Source organism: Macrotis lagotis, chromosome 2 (genome assembly GCF_037893015.1).
Source record: "Macrotis lagotis isolate mMagLag1 chromosome 2, bilby.v1.9.chrom.fasta, whole genome shotgun sequence".
Taxonomy (NCBI): domain Eukaryota; kingdom Metazoa; phylum Chordata; class Mammalia; order Peramelemorphia; family Peramelidae; genus Macrotis; species Macrotis lagotis.
Genome location: NC_133659.1, coordinates 135,609,417 through 135,628,452, shown reverse-complemented (window position 1 = coordinate 135,628,452; position 19,036 = coordinate 135,609,417). Strand labels below are relative to the sequence as shown.

Here is a 19,036-nt window from a genome sequence, read left to right as displayed (position 1 = left end):
TGATCATTCCTCAAAGGGCAAGTTGCTGCTTCCCCCCCCCCTACTCAATTTGTAGAACTGAAGGGGATTTTTAAACAAAAAGTCCCAAGCTCTGTTTTACAAAAAAGGTAAACTGAGGAGTGACTTCTCCCCCTCAACTTCCTCTTCTGGAAGATTCTTGACATGACTTGGCCAAGAATAGAGCATGTGCTTTTGAGCTCTCTCCTTAATAGTGGTGATGGGCTATGCTGAGCCCTCCATAGTCTTCCCCAACATGAGTGTGTTGCCTGGGGCTAGTCATGCCATCAGTGACCGTGATGGATTATTTTTCTTTGGGGTTGCCATTGACAAACCTGGAGTATGGTGAAAGGACTGTGACTAATGGTTTAGAGAGCATCATAAATGAAGTGGTTGAAGGAACTGGGGACTTGGGGGAAATTCTCCGTTTAGAAAAGGATTTAGAATTATCCCTTGTTACTACAGAAGGTAGAACCAGAAAATGTGTATGGAAAGTCACAAGATGATTGATGTCTAGAGGGAAGGACGAACTTTGTAAATGTCTAACAACAAAATTGGTTCATTGTCTCAGGAAGTTGTGAGCTCCATGTCACAAAAGAGGTGTTCAAGAGGAGGTTGCATAAAAATGTGTCAGAGAAACTAGAGAAGAGATACCCACACTGGAAGTGGAAGGTTGAACTTTTAAAGTCCCTCCCAATTTTAAGATTCCATAATTCTTTGAATCACCTCTTAGAGTTTGAGGAGAGATATGCAAGTTTGTAGCCTCAGCAACCCGACACACCAATGTGACATCCATCTGTGCCTACAGTCCACATCTCCCCTAAACTTGACCCTCCTAAGCAAGAACAGACTGTTCAGTGAGATTCCTCTCTGCAAGAACTCCCTCGCTATTCTCTTCTGAGAAAGAATCCATTCTAATCAATGGCATGGGGAGACATCATGCTTGGGCAGACACTATTACTGATTTCTTCAGACTTTATTGTAATATGCATGAAGCATTTCCAAGAAAATTGAGGGAGAGGGAGAAAGATGATGTACATTAAGCTACCATCCTAAATAAGTTAAATGTTTGCATTAGGCCGAAATGTTCTTTTATTTTTCTCAGTTTTGACTCAATTAATCCTCTGTATGAGTTCTTTTTCCAGCAGGGAAGATGGGTTATCACAGAGCCAGTTAAGGGCTCAAGTTCCCTGCAGCCAGTGATTATATGTTAACATTTATTAGTGTATTCTGTGGCCAAGGAACAAAGTTTTCCTTTATGTAAATTGCCCGTTTTAAAAGGTAATGATAAGAGGGCCAATGTGGACTCTGAATTTAGAGAGTTGAAAGACATCTTAGATAGAATATAGTCCAAAGCTCTATTTTACAAAGGATAAAGCTGAGTAGTGAAAAGACATACAGGAATTCAAGATTCAAATACATACATTTTGATTCCAAATACAGTGTTCTTTCCCCCCTACTATGCTGGGAGAATGTTGGAGTTTATTACTCACATCCGAAGGGACTTTGCAAAAAGACTCCAATGAGCCAGTCAGTGCCGATAAAATGGATAAATATCTAAGGGACCACTTTGGGGGAGGAAAGGACTTTCCAGAGTTTCCAAGGAAGAAAACTAAAGTAGCCTCCATCCTCTACACTATAGGGGACCTAAACTGACACCCCCAAAGTATCAGAGCCTCAGGAAAATGTATATAAATGTTAAGTATCTGGCAAATTTTAAAACACTATGTGTTAGCTCTTTTTTTTCTGATGGTCTGCTCTGACTTGGTTTGTCATCCTTAGAACAGGCTCTTACTACCAAGGAGTTAAGAGTTTGAGCAGTGAGGAAAAGCCAAACTATAAAGAAGATAGTCACATCCAAACATATCTGAGTAATGAAAAGACACATTGGAAAGATCATGGAATGGAAAATGAAGCTACCAGGATTCTAGTATGGTCCTGGAATTCCTCCTCTCTGTGAAATGAAACTAAGAGTAGCCATCTCCCATTTAATCTCATAGAATTTCTGGAAGAAAAAAAAATGAGATAGGAAAGGTGAGAGTATTTTCTAATGTCATAAACAGGGGAGGTCCCAATTAACCAAGAATCTGAAAGTTTCCAGCTTGGAAGTTTCTGGGCATAGAAAATTCCAAATATTGGAATTCTAGAAGAGGAACAAGACTGGTGGGAGAGTATCCTGAGAGGTAAGGGAATCCAAGGGTGGCTAGATCAGACACAGACATAGCTTTCCAGACAAAAAGCAAAACTTTTTTTTTCAAATCTACACAAGGTTCAAATTATTATGGAATACTGTATTTAGACTTGGAAGAGACCATAGTGGGCCAACACCTTCATTTTACATATGAGAAGCAGAGGCTAAAATTAGTTAAATAATTTGTTCAAAGTCACAAGGACTCATTCACCATCCTGAGCCTCAAAGAAATAAACTAATATTGGTCTGGGATAAAGAGCCAGTCTTCCTGTCCTGAGGAAAGTAAGTCTTCAACATCAGGAAAGAAAGAGAGATAGAGAGCTATCTCCTTAGGTTGTCAATGATTTCATGGGCTGTCGCAGATAGTGAGGTCGTTACCAGGGGACTCACTTGACCAATATCCCATTAGTTTGCTCTTGTTCTGCAACTTCAGGTGAGGGTCATATGTGATCTGGAACAGTTCTCAGCAAATCCAAAGGAGGAGTATTTAGTGCTTCTCAATCTATTTAGGAAAGGGGGGGGCAGATTCCCACAGAAGACTAAAAGTAGTTTTAGGCCTTAAAAACACATTTTTAATTAATTGCTATATTTTGTTTTTAATTATCATCTTCATTTCCAAATATTTCCCTTCTCAATACTACCTTCTTTTGGAGAGTTCTCCAGTTTAACCCAGATAAATGGTGTTTAAACATAATTGCTTATACTCTAAATTCCCTTGAGTAAGACCTATTTTTTTACTTTCCTTGTATGTCTGCTACATAATAGATGCTTAATTCTTGTTACTTTGACTTGATTCTCCCTCCCATCCCTTAGGAGAGAGAGAAAGGAGAAAGAAAACTAGTAAGGCGATTTGCAATGTTCCACAATAATAGTAACCCCCCACCACTGAAGGGAGGAGATGCATTTTCTCATCTCTTTGGTGATAAACTTGGTCATTATATTATGCACAGGATTTTTTTTCTAACATTTTCAAAGTACTCTCACCTTTCATATCTCATTTTTTTCTTCCAAAAATTCCATGAGATTAAATGGGAGATGGCTACTCTTAGTTTCATTTCACAGAGAGGAGGAATTCCAGGACCATACTAGAATCCTGGTAACTTCATTTTCTATTCCATGATCTTTATACTAAAGAAGTTTCTCTTTTACTTTCTTCCCTGGAAATTTTTACAGCCTGAAAAATATCCATCTGAAACATTGGAGATAGCTCTGACCTTCAGTTACTCCTGTCCTGGCAGGAACTACCTTGGGAGATCTTGAGAGTCCAAAAAAGAATGTGTGACTTTGCCTGGGTGCTGTGCTATCTTCGGTTACTGCCTCAACACCTTCTGATGAGGAAAAAAAAAGTTGGTGACGAGGTGTTAAGATACTGTAATCACCAAGAGAACTGTGTCACCAGATATCTCCAAATAGAAACCTTTAACTTACACAGAAGGCTGTAGTACCACCCTCCCAAAAAAGGTGTCAATGGATAATGGTTTTGTATCATTTATTGTTTTCATTTCTCTCTCCACCCCACTAAACTACCCAAAAAACCAGAAAGGAAAGCTGTATGTCAATCAATTAGAAGACCATCCCGCCAAGGAGAGGAGAGCCAGCTCCCCTTTGCAGGACAAGCGAGAGAGGGTGACTTCCTAATCCTTGTCACTGGACCCATCCAGTACTAGGAGGGGAATCTCCTCCAGTTTCTCCCCGTCGTCCAAATACTCTGAGTGGCCTTGCCTCCAGGTTCTGAGCATCCTAAACAACCTCCAGAAGGAAGAGTGGACCCACGGACCCCTCTCCTTCTTCCCTTGCTTGCCCTGGCACCAGTGCTTCTTGGCTTTCTTCTTCCGGGGTCCTCTGGGAGCCCTCATCTTGGAGAGTCTTCCCCACCACCACCACCAGCAGCTGGAGGCACCAGCATCTCCCATGCTTTGGGGCATTGCTTTTCTAAGAATATGGAACTGGATGTTGCAGAAAGCTTGGCTGAACACCTTCCAACTGAGGTTCTTCTCCTTCAGGCAGATCATTTTCTCCATCAAGGGCGTCACATTCGGGCACAGACTAGCATGAGTACTCTCCGCCATGTCTAGGATGGCTTCTGGTACTCTCAGGTGACCCTTCAAAGACTGTCTCCTGCAGGAAGCTTCCAGAGATTCATTGAGTAGGGTCAGGGCTGTTTCTTAGGATGAGAAATCAAGGGCAGACCCTGTTTACAAGGACCGACTGCCACAGCGGGTTTACCTCCAGAAAAAGGGCAAGTAGCTGCCTCGTCTTTCCCCCCACCCCCAGGTCCCACAAAGACCTTAGTGGGAGAGAGTAAGTCACAATCACCCACTTATTCTCAGTTATTTGTTCTGTTGCCATGGCAGCACTGATGAGATCATTGGCCTTCATGACTACATAATAAGCCAACGGAATACTTTTCCTTCCACCTCTCTCGTTCCCTGCATCCTCTGTCATCTAGTGTAGAGCTAGAGGGGAATTTTCTTAGTTCCACTCTTCTTTTTTACAAGGGAGGAAATTGAGACCTAGAAAATTAAGTGACTCACCCAAGGTCATACATGATTGTAAATGGCAGAACCAGAATTTGAACCCAGGTTTTCAGACTCCATAGATAATACTCTTTGTACATTGCAAAGCTCTCTCCTGTAAATAGATGTGAGGGAGAAGGAGAGTATTCCTTTGGAGGATTTTTCCAGAAAATAAAATTTTTCCATTAAAAAATCATTTCAACCAGTTGTTTAGTTTATAGTTTATATCCAGAACTATTTCCACTTAAACAACACAACCTCTTTTGAAAAATAGTCACAAGCAAAGAGAATACTAGTTTTGAGATTTATTTTGCTGCAAAATAAAATAATTTTTTCAATCAACAAATAAGTCAGCTGGATGTTAGTATTCTATAGACATGACCTGAGATGACTGGACTTTGAAAACCCATAGAATCATAGATTTTAAAACTGAAAGAAACCTAAGACATTAACTGATCAAAATTCCAATTTTATAAAGGAAGAAACTGCAACTTAGGGAGAGAAAATGAATTGCTCAAGGTCTTAAAATTAACAAACATTTATAAAGCACCAACTAAATGCCAGCCATTGTGCTAGACAGAGTTTTAGAAACAAAAATATAATAGCCCCTGCCCTCAAGAAGTTTATGTTCTATTAGAGGAGACAACACATATAGAAATAAGTATATAAAATAAATGAGATAATTGAGGGGGTTAGTAGAAGCTAGGGCTATCTGCTTTTCAGTGGCAGTTCTGTAATAAAAAAGCTAGGTCCTCTGATTTCACATCCAGTGCCCTTATACCATACAGCTTTGAAGTATGACTGTACTAGATGAGTACTTTTTGTTAAACAGTGTTCAGAGGAGGTGATTCCATAACCCTCCTTGGTAATTTATTGTCATCCTTATTCATTGTCTCTATTTAGTGTTCATAGACAGTGGTCCAGCTGACTTGAAATACAGTAGGGAAGAAATATTGAACTTTTGGCATTTTATTCCTGGAAGACAAAAGAATGGAATAGGAGAACTCTCGTATCCCACTTGTTTCAATGAGACTAATTTCTAGAAAATTAGCTTCCAAGTAGATGTGAACAAACCCTAATTGTACAATCTTCAGTAATCCCCTATCTCAGAAAGCTATCTCCATATCTGGCCCCTGGACCCAAATGACCCCGAAGAAGAAAAGGGGACTGGTAACTCTGCAAAGCCTCCCCTCACTTACCTACATGTCAGTGTCATCTCCCTGATGTGATAGTCCTCTTCGAGAATGAAGGACAAACAGCATCTCAAGAAGCTGTATCCAGAACCATCTCCAGTCATCCTGATCCATATCTGGTCACGGGACCCAGATGGCCCCAGAGGAAAAAGTGAGGTAGGTGACTGCACAGCACCCCACCTCATTCAAATCCAGTTCACTTGCAAATCGCAGTGTCATCTCCCTGATATCATGGTCCTCTTCAAGAATGAAGAACAAAACAACATCTCAGGAAGCTATTTTTTCTTTCAGAGTACTTCAGCCCAAAAGTTTCTTCAGCCCAACCTTGAGGGACCCATATCAATAAAATGACTCCTAGGCTGTGCTCATGTCACTTGTGGTTAATTGCATCTCAAATAGGAACAAATAGAAGCCAGATCAGCTAACCAGAATGCTTTCCAATAGCATCTTTAAGAGCATTTCTAACTTCTTTCTGATCTGGAGAATCATTTAGTTAATTAACATTAAGCATGTGCCATTTGCCAGCAATGTGCTAACCTGGAAATACAAAAAGAGGCAAAAAACCATCCCTGCTCTCATGGAACTTACAGTCTAAGGGGAGAGACAACATATAGGCGCTATACATATATATATATATATATATATATATATATATATATATGCAGGGTAAACAGGAAATGTGTTATTCTTAGAGGTGAGACACTAAAATGAAGAGGAGTTGGGAAGAGCTTCCTGTAGGAGATGAAATTTTACTTGGGATTTGAAGGAAAGCCAGGCAAGACATTTAGGTGGAGGAAGCCAGAGAACATGCCCAGAGCTAAGAGGAGAATCATGTTCATGGAAGGAAGGAAGCCAGTGTCATTGGACTAAAGAACATGTGTTGGAGAGTAAGGTGTAAGACTGGAATGGGGGGGGGGGGTGTTAAGAGGGACTTTAAAGTCCAAATAGAGCATTTTGAATTTGGTCCTGGAGGTGATAGAGAGCCACTGGAGTTTATTAAATAGTGGAATGACATGGTTAGACTACAGTTTAAGGAAAACCACTTTGGCGACTGAATAGAGGAGAGATTGAAATGTGGAGAGACCAGAGGCAGACAGTCACACCAGCAGGATATTAATAGTCCAGGTTCTGAACTAGCATGATGGTGGTGGTGTCAGAGAAGAGAATGGGGGCATATTGAAAGAGTTATAAAGATGAAATCAATAGGCCTTGACAACAGAGTGGAAATGGAGGCTGGGAGGTGGTGAAGGGTAGGATGCCTCCTAGGTTGCAAGCTTGAGGGTCAGGAGGATGGTGGTATCCTCTATAGCAATAGGGAGTGCACAAGAGGAGGGGAAAGGACAAGAGGAGGGGAAAGGAGGGTTTGGAGCGGGGGGGATAATGAATTCCATATTTGACATGTTGATTTTAAATTGTCTAAAATTAGATAGCCAGTTTGAGATGTCTGAAAGGCAGTTTGATATGTGAGATTGGAGGTCAGCAGACAGGGAAGGTTAGATAAATCTGAGAATCCTCAGCATAGAGATGGTACTCAAATCTGTAGAAGTTTATGAGATTATCAAGTGAAATAGTAAAGAGGAAAAATGAAAAGACCCAGGTCAAAACTCCGTGAGACACCTACAGATAGAGGGCAATATCTGAATGAGAAAAGCGACTGAAAAGTAGTGATCAGATATATAGAAGAAGAACCAGGAGAGAATGATGAGAGTATCAAGGAGGATGAGGAGGGAGATTGAGCAACTAAGATTATTGGTAACTTTGGTGAGAGCAGTTTCTGTGGGAAAAAAAGTCAGAAATTGGATTGTAGAGAGTTAAAAAGAATGAGAGGAGAGAAACTAGAGCCACTTTTTTGTAAATGACTTTTTTAGAGGATTTTAACCACAAAGAGCAAAAGAAATACAGAGCAATAGCAGGGATGAAAGGATCAAGGAAGGGGTTTTTTCTGCATAGAGGATTGACATGGGCACATTTGTAGACAGGAAATGAGCCAGTAGACAAGGAGAGAGTGAAAATAAATGACTGTGGGAATAGCCCAGCTTCCTCATCACCTCTGGGTATATCCTTAACATTATTTATTATCTGGGAAAAGTTCCCTCTGTTGGTTCTTTATACTCCCTAATGGCCTGCAAGCTTCTCCCTTGTTTGAGATGCTTGTGTGCAATCTTCCAAATGATCCCTGGTCCTTCTATTCAGTCGATGTGAGCTTTCCCAAGGAAGGCACTTCAGACATTGAATGAATCAGCCTTGTGAAAGGTCCTGGCTCCTAGCTGCTTCTCCTTGTTGCAAGAGTATATTCATCAGCTTCCCTGACCTTGGGCTTCTTTCCAGCTTCTGCAGGCCCTGAGCTCATGAACACTGGTGGGGTGCCTTTGATTCTGCTAACTCCAGGGCTTCCTTTGCTGGGGAAGCTCACACCGAGATTTCCCCCAGCCCTCAGTCTGGTGCTCTGGGTGACTCCAGAGGGAACCAAAATGGCCTTGGGTACTTGGGTTAGGACTAGAGTCTTCTCTGGAGATGTTCTCTAGCTCCTATACCTAAGACTATTTGGTTGGTTGTTATCACAGCTTCTGTAATCCTTCCCTCTCGGAAACTTTCCTGAACTGTATTTAGGAACAAATCAGAGCCGATTGTTTCAGTCTTGGTGATTTATGGTGAGTGGAGGTAGACCAGCCAGCCCCAGGAAGCCACCTCCTCCCCCCTCACTGAAAGAGGGTAACAACAATATACCTCCTTTGACCTACCTTTCAAAACTACTCCCCTTTATGGGCTGTCTTCCAACTTTTCCTCTGCCCTGACTTTTTCCCCTATATTCTTTCCTCTTTCCTTCTGTCCCCTACACCTGAAATGGTCAGCCACCCCCTTCTACCATCTCTATCTGGTGAAATCGTACACCTTAAGGTCTAAATCAGGGACCACTTCCTCTATGAAGCCTTGCTCTCATTCTCAAGGCTACTCCCAAATGTACATAGGAGAAAGAGACCCTTCTCTCTCCCTTCCCAAATCCCTCATATAGCCTTGCCCCAATCTTTCTTTTCTTCTTATCTACTCTATTGGGTGGTTCTCAGCTTTTTTTTGCTCATAGAACAAACTTCTTCTGTTCCTGTTCATAGAATGGAATTCCTCTGTTTCTCTTTGGAGAATAGAAAGAATTTTTTTTCTGTCAAGAAGATTTGTCGCTCACTGAGGAAAAAACTCTGGCTTTTCCATTGCAAATAGAAGTTCCATAAAATCAGTGGCTTACTCTTTAAGAACAATATAGCTCTATAGCTGTAAGGGTCCTCAGAGGTTCTTAACCTTAGAGAGCCATCTCAGGTAGTGTAAATGTGGATTTTTATTTTCTCTAACTTTTGATTTTCTTTCTAATCCTTTTATTTTATTTTATACATTTTTAGAACTATTATTCTTTGAAAAGGGGTCTATGGACTTCACCAAAGGGGTCCATAATACAAAAAAAGTTAAGAGCTCCTGGTTTCTAATCAAATTCCCTCATTTTATGGATGAGGAAATTGAGGCCCAGGGATGTATTAAGCATCAGAGTTAGGATTCACACCCAACTCCTTTGACTATAGAGACAGGGCTCTTTGCGTTGTATTGTCCTGTCTTCAGTAATTATGCTCACTCACTGGGTGAGTAATCTTGGGCAAATCACAGCCTCTTTGAGTTTGTTTCTTCATGAGCAATAGGGAGATGATACTATTTACCCCTTCTTCCTCATGACATTGTTGTGAAAGAAGTGTTTTGCAAAAAATCATAACATGATAAAGGAATATGATTTCTTGTTATGATTACCACCAATAAAATAGACGGTTTTCAGTGAAGTTGAATTAATGATACCTAACTTGAAGGATCTATGAATGTGATGAAATCAGTGAACCATCAACATAGTCCATAAGCATTTTTTGAGAACCAAGCATCATATTTGCTTTAATAATTACCTAGCTGTGTGACCTTGGGCAAGTCCCTTAACCCCATTGCCTTAAATAAATAATTTTTTTAAAAAACTAGGCCAAAAGCACAGAGATATAAATGTGTGTTAATGGAAATCTTCAGGTGATATTTTATTCCCCTCCTTCCTAGCAAAACTTGAAGGAAGCCTCTACTATCTCAAAAGTGAAGAGCTATAAAGAAATGTATTTTCCCACTTGAAGATCCACTTGATGCTTATCAACTTTTAGGATTGCAAGGGTGATGAATTCCTCTATTTTCCTTTCTGCCATTGAATGTCACCCCATTGGCTATATACTCTAATTATCCTAAAAAGCTATAAAAAATCCAATTTACACTTTTAAGACTTAGAAGCATCTACTAGCTCAAGCCATCTTCCATGACATTCTAATCAGTCTTTTTCCCCCAATTTGACTTTCCCCTTTTTGATCCTTTATTAGCCTTGCAGACTTTATGGTGGATGATATTCTCCCATGGCTCTCATAGGACCCAAGCTAGAAAATTCTTACAAAATCCACCAGCCTGAATCATTTAGTTCCTTTCACAAACACTCGGGGCTATGCAGACCCTACTAACTGCTCCTCCATGAAAAGTGATATGCGGAATTGGAAAAATTATCAGATAGGTTCATCAAGCAAATCTAACAACAATCAATTTATCAAACTGTTCAAGCCATTAAGCCTAATATTACTAGAGATAATTCAGTTCAACAAACTTTTTAAGCATCTCTATTGTATACAAAAAAAATACCATAATAGGAGACTGGGGAATTAAAAAGGCAAAAAATAGAACCTGCTCTCAAGGAGCTTCCTTTCTGTTGAGGGGATACATCATTCACACAAATTAGTAAATACAATGAATACTAAATAACTTCATGAAGGAGAAGATGCCCAGATCTGGAGGGATTATTAAAGGCATCTTGTAGAAGATACCGTTGAGCAGTTAAATTGCTCAGTAGATAGAACACTGGTCTTAAATCAGGAAGGTCTCTCATCATGTTCAAATTCAGTCTCAGACACTTATTAGTGTGTGACCTTGAGCAAGGCACTTAACCCTATTTGCCTCCTCATCTGCAAAATAAGCTAGAGTAGGGAATGGCAGACCATTCCAGTATCTTTGCCAGGAAAAACCCAAATGAGGTCATGAAGAGTTGGACTAAAATCCCTGATTAACAACAAAAAATTAAATGCAAAACTCACTTTAAACTAATTTAGCAGCTAAGAATTTATGCAACTCAAGATATAGATTACATAGATAATAATGTAATAATATCTTTGCAAGACATAGGACACTAATATTTACCAAACATCAATGGAAACAGCACTGGTCATAGAATCAGAAGACCTGAGTTCAAATTTTGCCCTGGACCTTCCTCCCCCACCTATAAAAATGACATGGTCTGAAATTTCTTCTAGCTCTAAATCTGTGACCCTACATAAATCAACAGTGAGGGTGAGCAGCCTAAGCACATATTAGCTTTTTTTGGCTGCTGTACCATATTGTTGACTCTTGGAACTTGCAGTCCACTAACCCCCAGCACTTTTTCACTAGGGTATCTAATCACCCATGATATCACTTGATCAATACAACCACCCTATGGTGTAAGCTAGGATTTTTATTCCCACTCTACAGATGAAGAAACTTAGACTCATGGGTCAAAGTTACATAACTGGATAAACTAGAGACTGAGCCAGGTCTAGATACACGTTTTTTGATTCTAGGTTCAGTTCTCTTTCCCCTAACATCATTGATACTCAAAGAGTATGCCCAGAATTCAAGAGTATTGGCCCTGAATTCTCCCTTGGCTCTCATAGGATCCAAGCTGTGGGAATAATTATATTAAGCTACATCTGCAATCACCTGCCTGATTACCTCCAATTGTGTGGAACTTGTAATTGCAAAATCACATGTGCATATGAGACTCCCCTAATAAGTCACAATTCCCTTCACCCACATATAATGCTGTATGAAATAATGTGAGCAAAAAAATTTGAGAAACATTGCAGAAATAAACTTAAAAGCTTCTTTACATACAAAAAAAAGTAGAGAAGGGAGGGGAAAGAAACATCATATGGGGGGCAGCTAGGTGGCTCAGTGGATAGAGCATCAGCCCTGGAGTCAAGAAAGAAAGAAAGAAACATCATATGTCATTGAGACCTGGCCAGAATTTGTATTTGTCATGCATTATCTCAAGGAAACCCTAACAAAATTTAGCAAACAAATATTTAACATTTTTGATAACCAACATACTTCCAAAAGAAAACATTTGTGTGGGTGGCAAATATTTCCATAAGGAAACCTAGTTGCAGCTGCGAGGAAAAACAAACATTTATTTGGGGATGCTCCCCTCCCTAACTATCTTTTACAGAGGAATATTTTCAAGCTATTCTCACGCCTGAGAGCTTGGGGGATGAGGAGGAGAAAGGGAGGTTGTTAGAAAGAAACAGATGTTGTCTCTGTGCTTTTAGCTCTGCCAGCTAAGATACTGTCTTAAGGTACTCTGCCAGGGTACTGGACCTTGATTTCAGGGTCATACTCTTTTGGGGGCTGATCCATGGTCAAGAAAAGTGGATCTGAGAAAGGCAACTTCTACATACCGCCTGTGACCTTGTGGCCCAGCTCCTCTGGCCCTGGCCAGAACCAAAACTTTTCTATAATTACCTCTGGCCTGTACCTACCTGGATCAATTATTTTCATTTTCCTCAAGGTCATCTCTTGACATACAAGTATATGGAAGCTCACAAACCCAAATTACTCTGACTCTCTTTGGTTGACCAGCAGTGGGTCTCAGGTTAAGCCCCCTCTGTCATTGTTTGAGCCTTGATTGATTCAGAATGAATAAAAATAGAAATTGTTTGTTTGGACCAGAACCTCTGGGGTTCTTACTTTCCCGGGTTGAGATTTGTTTTGAAGAGGGGAATAGCCATTCTTGACCTCTTGGCCTCATTTCTTTCTTACCTAACCTTAAATCATTGGATAGGCATTATCTCAGTGTCCTAGGAAAGGCCCTAGTTTTAATAGGTCAAGGACTCCCACTGCATCCAGGGCCATGTCCAGTTGTCCTAATCCATATCTGGCCACAGAACCCAGAGGACTCTGGAGGAAAAAGTGAAGCTGGTAATTTTGCACAGCAGCCCCTCATTTAAATCCAACTCACCTACATGGTTTAACATCACCTCCCCAAGGTCATGGTCTTTCAGAAGGAAGGATAAACATCAATCATCATGTAGGGGCTAACAGGAAATATATGTACCTATATAAGTATGTGTGTATAGATGTCTATATCTATATTTATTTGTTTTTGTTAACACATATAAACAAATATACATTTTTCCTTTTTAACTATTCAAAATTCCTTTAGTTTTCAGGCAGAAAACTTATTCTTTCCTTTTAAAGAGAACAAAGGCGATAACTCAGTAAAATAAGTATGATTTGGACTTGGGTTTTTCCAAAGCCAGAGTCTTATTTTTATTGTACCCTCAGAAAAAACCTGACTGCCTCTCTCATTTCTAGGTTATATGGTTGCAATTATCCAGAGGAAATCACTCTTCACTTAGCCTGCCCCTTCCCTCCCCCCGCCAAAAAAAAAAAAACCTGCTGGTGTGAATTAAGGAAAAGCAAATTTAGGGACTGAGTTTTCCAGATGGACTTAACCACAGAGGCCAAATTCACAAGAAAATCACAGTGCTCCTGATCCTGTTGTGCTGGGTAGCTCTGTCAGGAGGTAGCTATTTTTATGTCTCAGATGATGTGTCCAGGTTCCTTCCAGGTCTTTGGTTCTTCAGAGCTTGGGAAATCTCACTGACAGGATAGGATCTGTGCTATAAAAATGGCTAACCAAGTGTTTTGGAGTCAGAAATAGCAGTGATGCCCAAGGGGACTACAGGTTGATTTGTTTTTTTTCTTTGTAGTTCTAAAAAGAAGCAAACATAAATATTTTTTATTCTTTCATAGAAGTATGTTTGTGTCTAACCTTTTTTTTTTAGTTTTTGCAAGACAATGGGGTTAAGTGGCTTGCCCAAGGCCACACAGCTAGGTAATTTTTAATAATTATTAAGTGTCTGAGGTCAGATTTGAACTCAGGTACTCCTGACTCCAGGGCTGGTTCTATCCACTGTGCCACCTAGCCTCCACCCATGTCTAACATTCTTCATGAAGAATGGAACATTCCTTTAGCATGTCAACATTTTTTAAATACCTATTATTTTAAAATACTTACTATATAAGCACTGGGTAGACCCTAGAAAAAAAATGAAATATAAAAACAGGCCCAACCCTCAAAGAACTTGAATCCACTGGGGAAAGCCAAAAGAATAAGATTGTCTTTGCAATCCCTAGTTTTTCCCTCAAGTGACAGACTCATGAATATTTCCATGATGGGATGTTTAGTTGGGCAGATATGAGACATTACATTTCCTTTTTCCTCTGAAAGAACTCATTTTTCAAGGAGAGCTTGAGCTAACCTCCTGCAAAGAACACTATCTGACCAGAAACTTCCATTAGACTTGTCAGAGTATAATGATTACTATAAGTCTTTACAACAATTTCTGGTCAAAGGTGAATTTTTTTTTTTTAGCTATTATAAGGAATGGAATGTGTCTTCCTTAGTCCAGAAAAGAATTGTGAGCTTTATATTTTGAGAAAAGTACTTATCCTAGGGCAGCTAGGTGGTGTAGTGAATAGAGCATAGACCCTGGAGTGGGGAGGACCTGAGTTCAAATCTGACCTCAGACCCTTAATAATTACCTAGCTGTGTGACCTTGGACAAGTCACCTAACCCCATTGCCTTGCAAAAACCTAAAAAAAACTTATCCTTCCCTCCTGATACTTAAACTCATCAAAAAAATGTTTCCTCCTTGTTTCCTTGGGCAAGTCACTTGCTTTGCAAAACAAAAAAAAGTTACCTCCCTCAAGGTAAAATAGAATTGTAGAAGGATGGGCCTCTTTGATTTCAAATAATAGAATAATCACCAAGCCAGTTTAAGGTTTTGTCTACTCTTATTATGTATATTCTGTTCCCCTCCCTTGTTGCTATATAAATTTTCTGATCTCTTTCAGCTTGGGGGGAATCATTTTTAGTTAGTCTCTATTCCCTAGAGCTGAATTGGTAAAACCCAGAGAACAAAACTTCTTGTCTCATCTATAAATATATCTATATCTATCTATATATAGATAGATAGATATTTATAGTTATGTTATTTTTAACCCAAGTTTTAAGGTTCATAATTTTAGGGTTCACAGACTACACTGGAAGATTGCAGAGAGCAGCCACAGCCACCCACTAAAGAGTCATTTCCTTCTGATATTCTGTCTCCTAGTTTCATATGAAGCACTGACTCAAAAAAGAACCATATTCTAGCTTAGTTTGCTTGCATCTGGTGTTTCTCAGTCATCCATAAGAATTGTGATCCAATGGGAAAAAAAAGGAAAAATTGTTGCTGTTTGTCCTTTGGTTTTGAAGAGGACCAATGGCGTCATAGAGTGATGTCTTGACAAGAATATTGACTCTAGGATCAGAAGATGAGGGGGTCCAAATCCCAACTCTGGTGCTTATTACATGTGTCTTTGAGTAAGCTGTTTAGCCTCCTTGAGCCTCAATTTCCTCATCTATAGATTGGGTTGGGGGAGAGCTGAGAGGAAGAAGCACCTCCAGGGTGCCTTCTATATCTTTGATCCTAAGATGTCTTGGCTATCTGAGTGATCTCACTATCTCCCCACCACCATCCCCCTCCCCCAGAGCTCATTAAGAAGAAGATACCATCTGTCCCAACTTTTTGTTATAGCCTAGAGTCAAGAGATCTGTTGAATATGGCATTCTATCCTTTACCTCCAGGCAGTCCCCCATTCAGGAATCTATTCCCTCCTTCCCTTCTCTCTAGTGTCCTTTAAAGCTAAGCTCAGTTGTCACCCTCTACATGAAACATTTCCAGATCCTCCCTGACCCTAGTAGCTTCTACAAATGCACAAAATTATCTCGTGGTCTATGAATATTTTTTTTGGTATAAATTTATTTTTCCAACTACATGATTTCAACATTCATATTTTGTAAGATTTTGAGTTGTACATTTTTCTCCCTCCCGTCCCCCTTCCCCTTGATATAGGCTATACATGTATAACTATGTTAAACATTTCCATATTAGTCATATTGTGAAAGAAGAATCAGAACAAGGGTGGGGGAACCCATGAGAGGGGGGGAAATATAAAGCATTTTTAATATAAAGATTTTTAAAATGGAAAATAGGATGCTTTGGTCTGCATTCAGACTCCCTGGTTTTTTCCCTCTGGATGTGGATAGTATTTTGAATGAACATTTTATGCACATATCTCCCTGGATAGAATGTAAGCTTTTTGATGTCAAGGACTGATTTGATTTGGGTTTTTTATTTTATTTGGCATTTGTTTGTTTTTTGGTCTCTACCTCCCCAGCATCTAGCTTATGATAGAACATAACAGAAGTTTAATAATAAAAAAAATAGCTGATTAATTATGTGAACTTGGGAAAGTCATCTGATCTCCCTAGGCCTCAGGAAAAGGAAGAGATTAGTCTTAATTTATGAGGACGGAAGACTGGACCAGATGATTGCTAAGGGTTCCTCCCAGAATTCTGTTACTCTGTGAAAGGAAGTTTAGTTCAAAAGTGTTTTTATTCCAGTGTCTAGTGTGCAAGTGAATAAACGTACGAGGAGAGATAATATAACTGAGAATGTTCAAATCCTTTTCTACAAATCGGAATTCTATTTTATCCCTCTACTGTCCTTTCTTTTCCTTTTCTGGGCATCAAACACCAAGCACCACAATGCTAAGGATACAAAATATCTCCAGAAGTTATACCCTGGGCGGCTAGGTGGAACAGTGGATAAAACACCGGCCCTGGAGTCAGGAGTACCTGGGTTCAAATCTGGTCTCAGATACCTAATAATTACGTAGCTGTGTGGCCTTGGGCAAGCCACTTAACCCCATTTGCCTTGCAAAAACCTAAAAAAAAAAAAAGAAGAAGAAGAAGAAGTTATACCCTGAAGAGTGATGAAAAAGTCTCTGAGACTCAGGAAGACTCAGAACATCATAGGAGAGTGGATTATTTATTGTTGTTGAATTGTTTCAGTTTTTTCCTGGATCTTCATGACCCTCACTTTGGAGTTTCCTTGGCAGACACTGGAGTGATTTGCCATTTCCTTTTCCAGATATTTTACTGAGGATAATAAGGTAAACAGGGTTAAATGACGTGCCCAGCTTCTCCTGACTCCAGAGCTGGAGCAACCCCAGAGTGGACTATACAATGCAGCCTTTATAAATGAGATAAATAGCCTTTATAAATGAGATAAATGCCCACAACCTGTCACGGGATACCTAAGGGAAGAAAAGACACAACCCTCTGCAAAGCCTGGGCCTGGTGACAACCAACAACCCACAGTATAGAACATTGGGGGGCAGCTAGGTGGCACAGTAAATACAGTACCAGTCCTGGAATCAGGAGGACCTGAGTTCAAATCCAGCTTCAGATACTTAATAATTACCTAGCTGTGTGACCTTGGGCAAGCCACTTAACCCCATTGCCTTAAATATTAAAAAAAAAACATCAGATGGCAAACCCCCTCAGGGATCTAAACAACATAGGGATATCCACATCTGTAAGCACAGGAAAACCCATCTGGCTGTCACTCTCTGTCCTGACCAACCATTCCTTAGAGTCAAAGCTTTAGAAACATTAGACCAGAATTCCTGGTCAGTCAGTCACTTTAAAGATTTCTTTCCACAAACCATTCCCCTAAACACAGCCATCCTCCTCACACATCAGTCTCTGACTCCAAGGAGGCAAGACTGGTCAATCAATGAATGATTCAAAGGGTTATGGACAAGATCAACAATGTCTGTCTCAAGCTACAGGTGGGTTGGGGAGGGGAAGCAACAGCTTGACCTTTGTCTAAAAAAGCACCATGTTATTACTGCATCTTGAGTGTATTTAGTGAGAGACTATTCTAGGGGCAAGAACCCAAAAATCAGAGTTGGGAAGCACCAGCTACTTGTAACCCTTACTAGCTGCGTGGCCTCAGTCTCCTTCTCTGTTAAGTGGGTCTAATACCCTTTGCCCTATCCCACAAAATCTTTATAAATCTGAGATTTGCTATTCTTAGTAGTAGTAATACAGTTATACCATCCATTACAGAAAAAAGCTGAGAATCACCCCAATATAACCAGGACCTATTACAACAGAGTTCTATAGGTAGGAGGTTCTCAGTAAATATCCATTGTTTCTTGTGTTTATGATTTCAATATATCTCCATTCCCCAGCCAACAGGTGAGTGGGCAAACACCTGCCCACTCTGGGCAGCCAGCCCAAGCAGTCGGTCATCCAAGCAACATTGTCTCCTGTGAGCTGGACACTGGTAAACATAGGTAAACGCAGACTAGGCATGATTAGCTCTTGAGAGCTCCATCTCCATGGAGGAGGTGGGAGCAGAGAGGGAAGCCCATCCAACCTCTTTCTTGCAGGGCCCTGGCGTAATTTTTTTAAGGTCACAATCCATTTGGCTCTAGTTGCCAGGCAACCACCTCCCATTTAGTTGCAGGTTTTGGCAGTGCTTTGATCACTGCCTTGAATCCTTTGCTCTTCAAGTCGACATTCATTCCCCACAAACAACAAAGACTTCATCCAAAGGTCCATTCATTCAAACTCAAGTCATTTGATCTCTGGCCACAGGTTTTCTGAAGGACAGCCCCATCGGCGTGTCCTCAGCTGCCAACTTTCCCAGGTAGGCTGCCCACCTCCATGGTTCTGTCAGTGTTAAGTCCCAACTAAATCTGACCTGAGGAAACCTTTCCCAACCCCTCTTAATTCTAATACCTTCTTTCTCTGAATCATTTGCTAATTATTCTGTATATATTACTTGTTTGTATATATTTGTTTGCATTTCTCCTCCTTTAGATTGTGAGCTCCTTGAGGGCAGGGATTATGTCTTGTTCTTTTTGTAGTAAACAAGTGCCTGCCATATGGTAGGCACTTAATTTGTCCTTGTCCTTTGTTCTCAAAGAAGACCACGACATTAGGGAGGTGATGCCATGAGAAGCACATGAATGGAGTGAGAGGGTGCTGTGCTAAGTCACCAGTATCACGTCCTTCAGAACCATCTGGGTCCAGTGGCCAGAGATGAATAAGGATGACTGGAGATGGCCCTGAATGCGAGGAGACAATCAGG

General features: G+C 40.3%; 1 long non-coding RNA gene across 1 annotated transcript in view; it reads left to right on the top strand.

The window, feature by feature from the left end:
- Positions 1-19,036, top strand: part of LOC141513235 (uncharacterized) — a 39,725-nt gene that overhangs the window by 13,344 nt on the left and 7,345 nt on the right. The window contains exon 1 of the long non-coding RNA XR_012475744.1: positions 1-19,036. This exon is cut by the window's left edge and continues 13,344 nt beyond it. This is a non-coding gene — a long non-coding RNA (uncharacterized LOC141513235).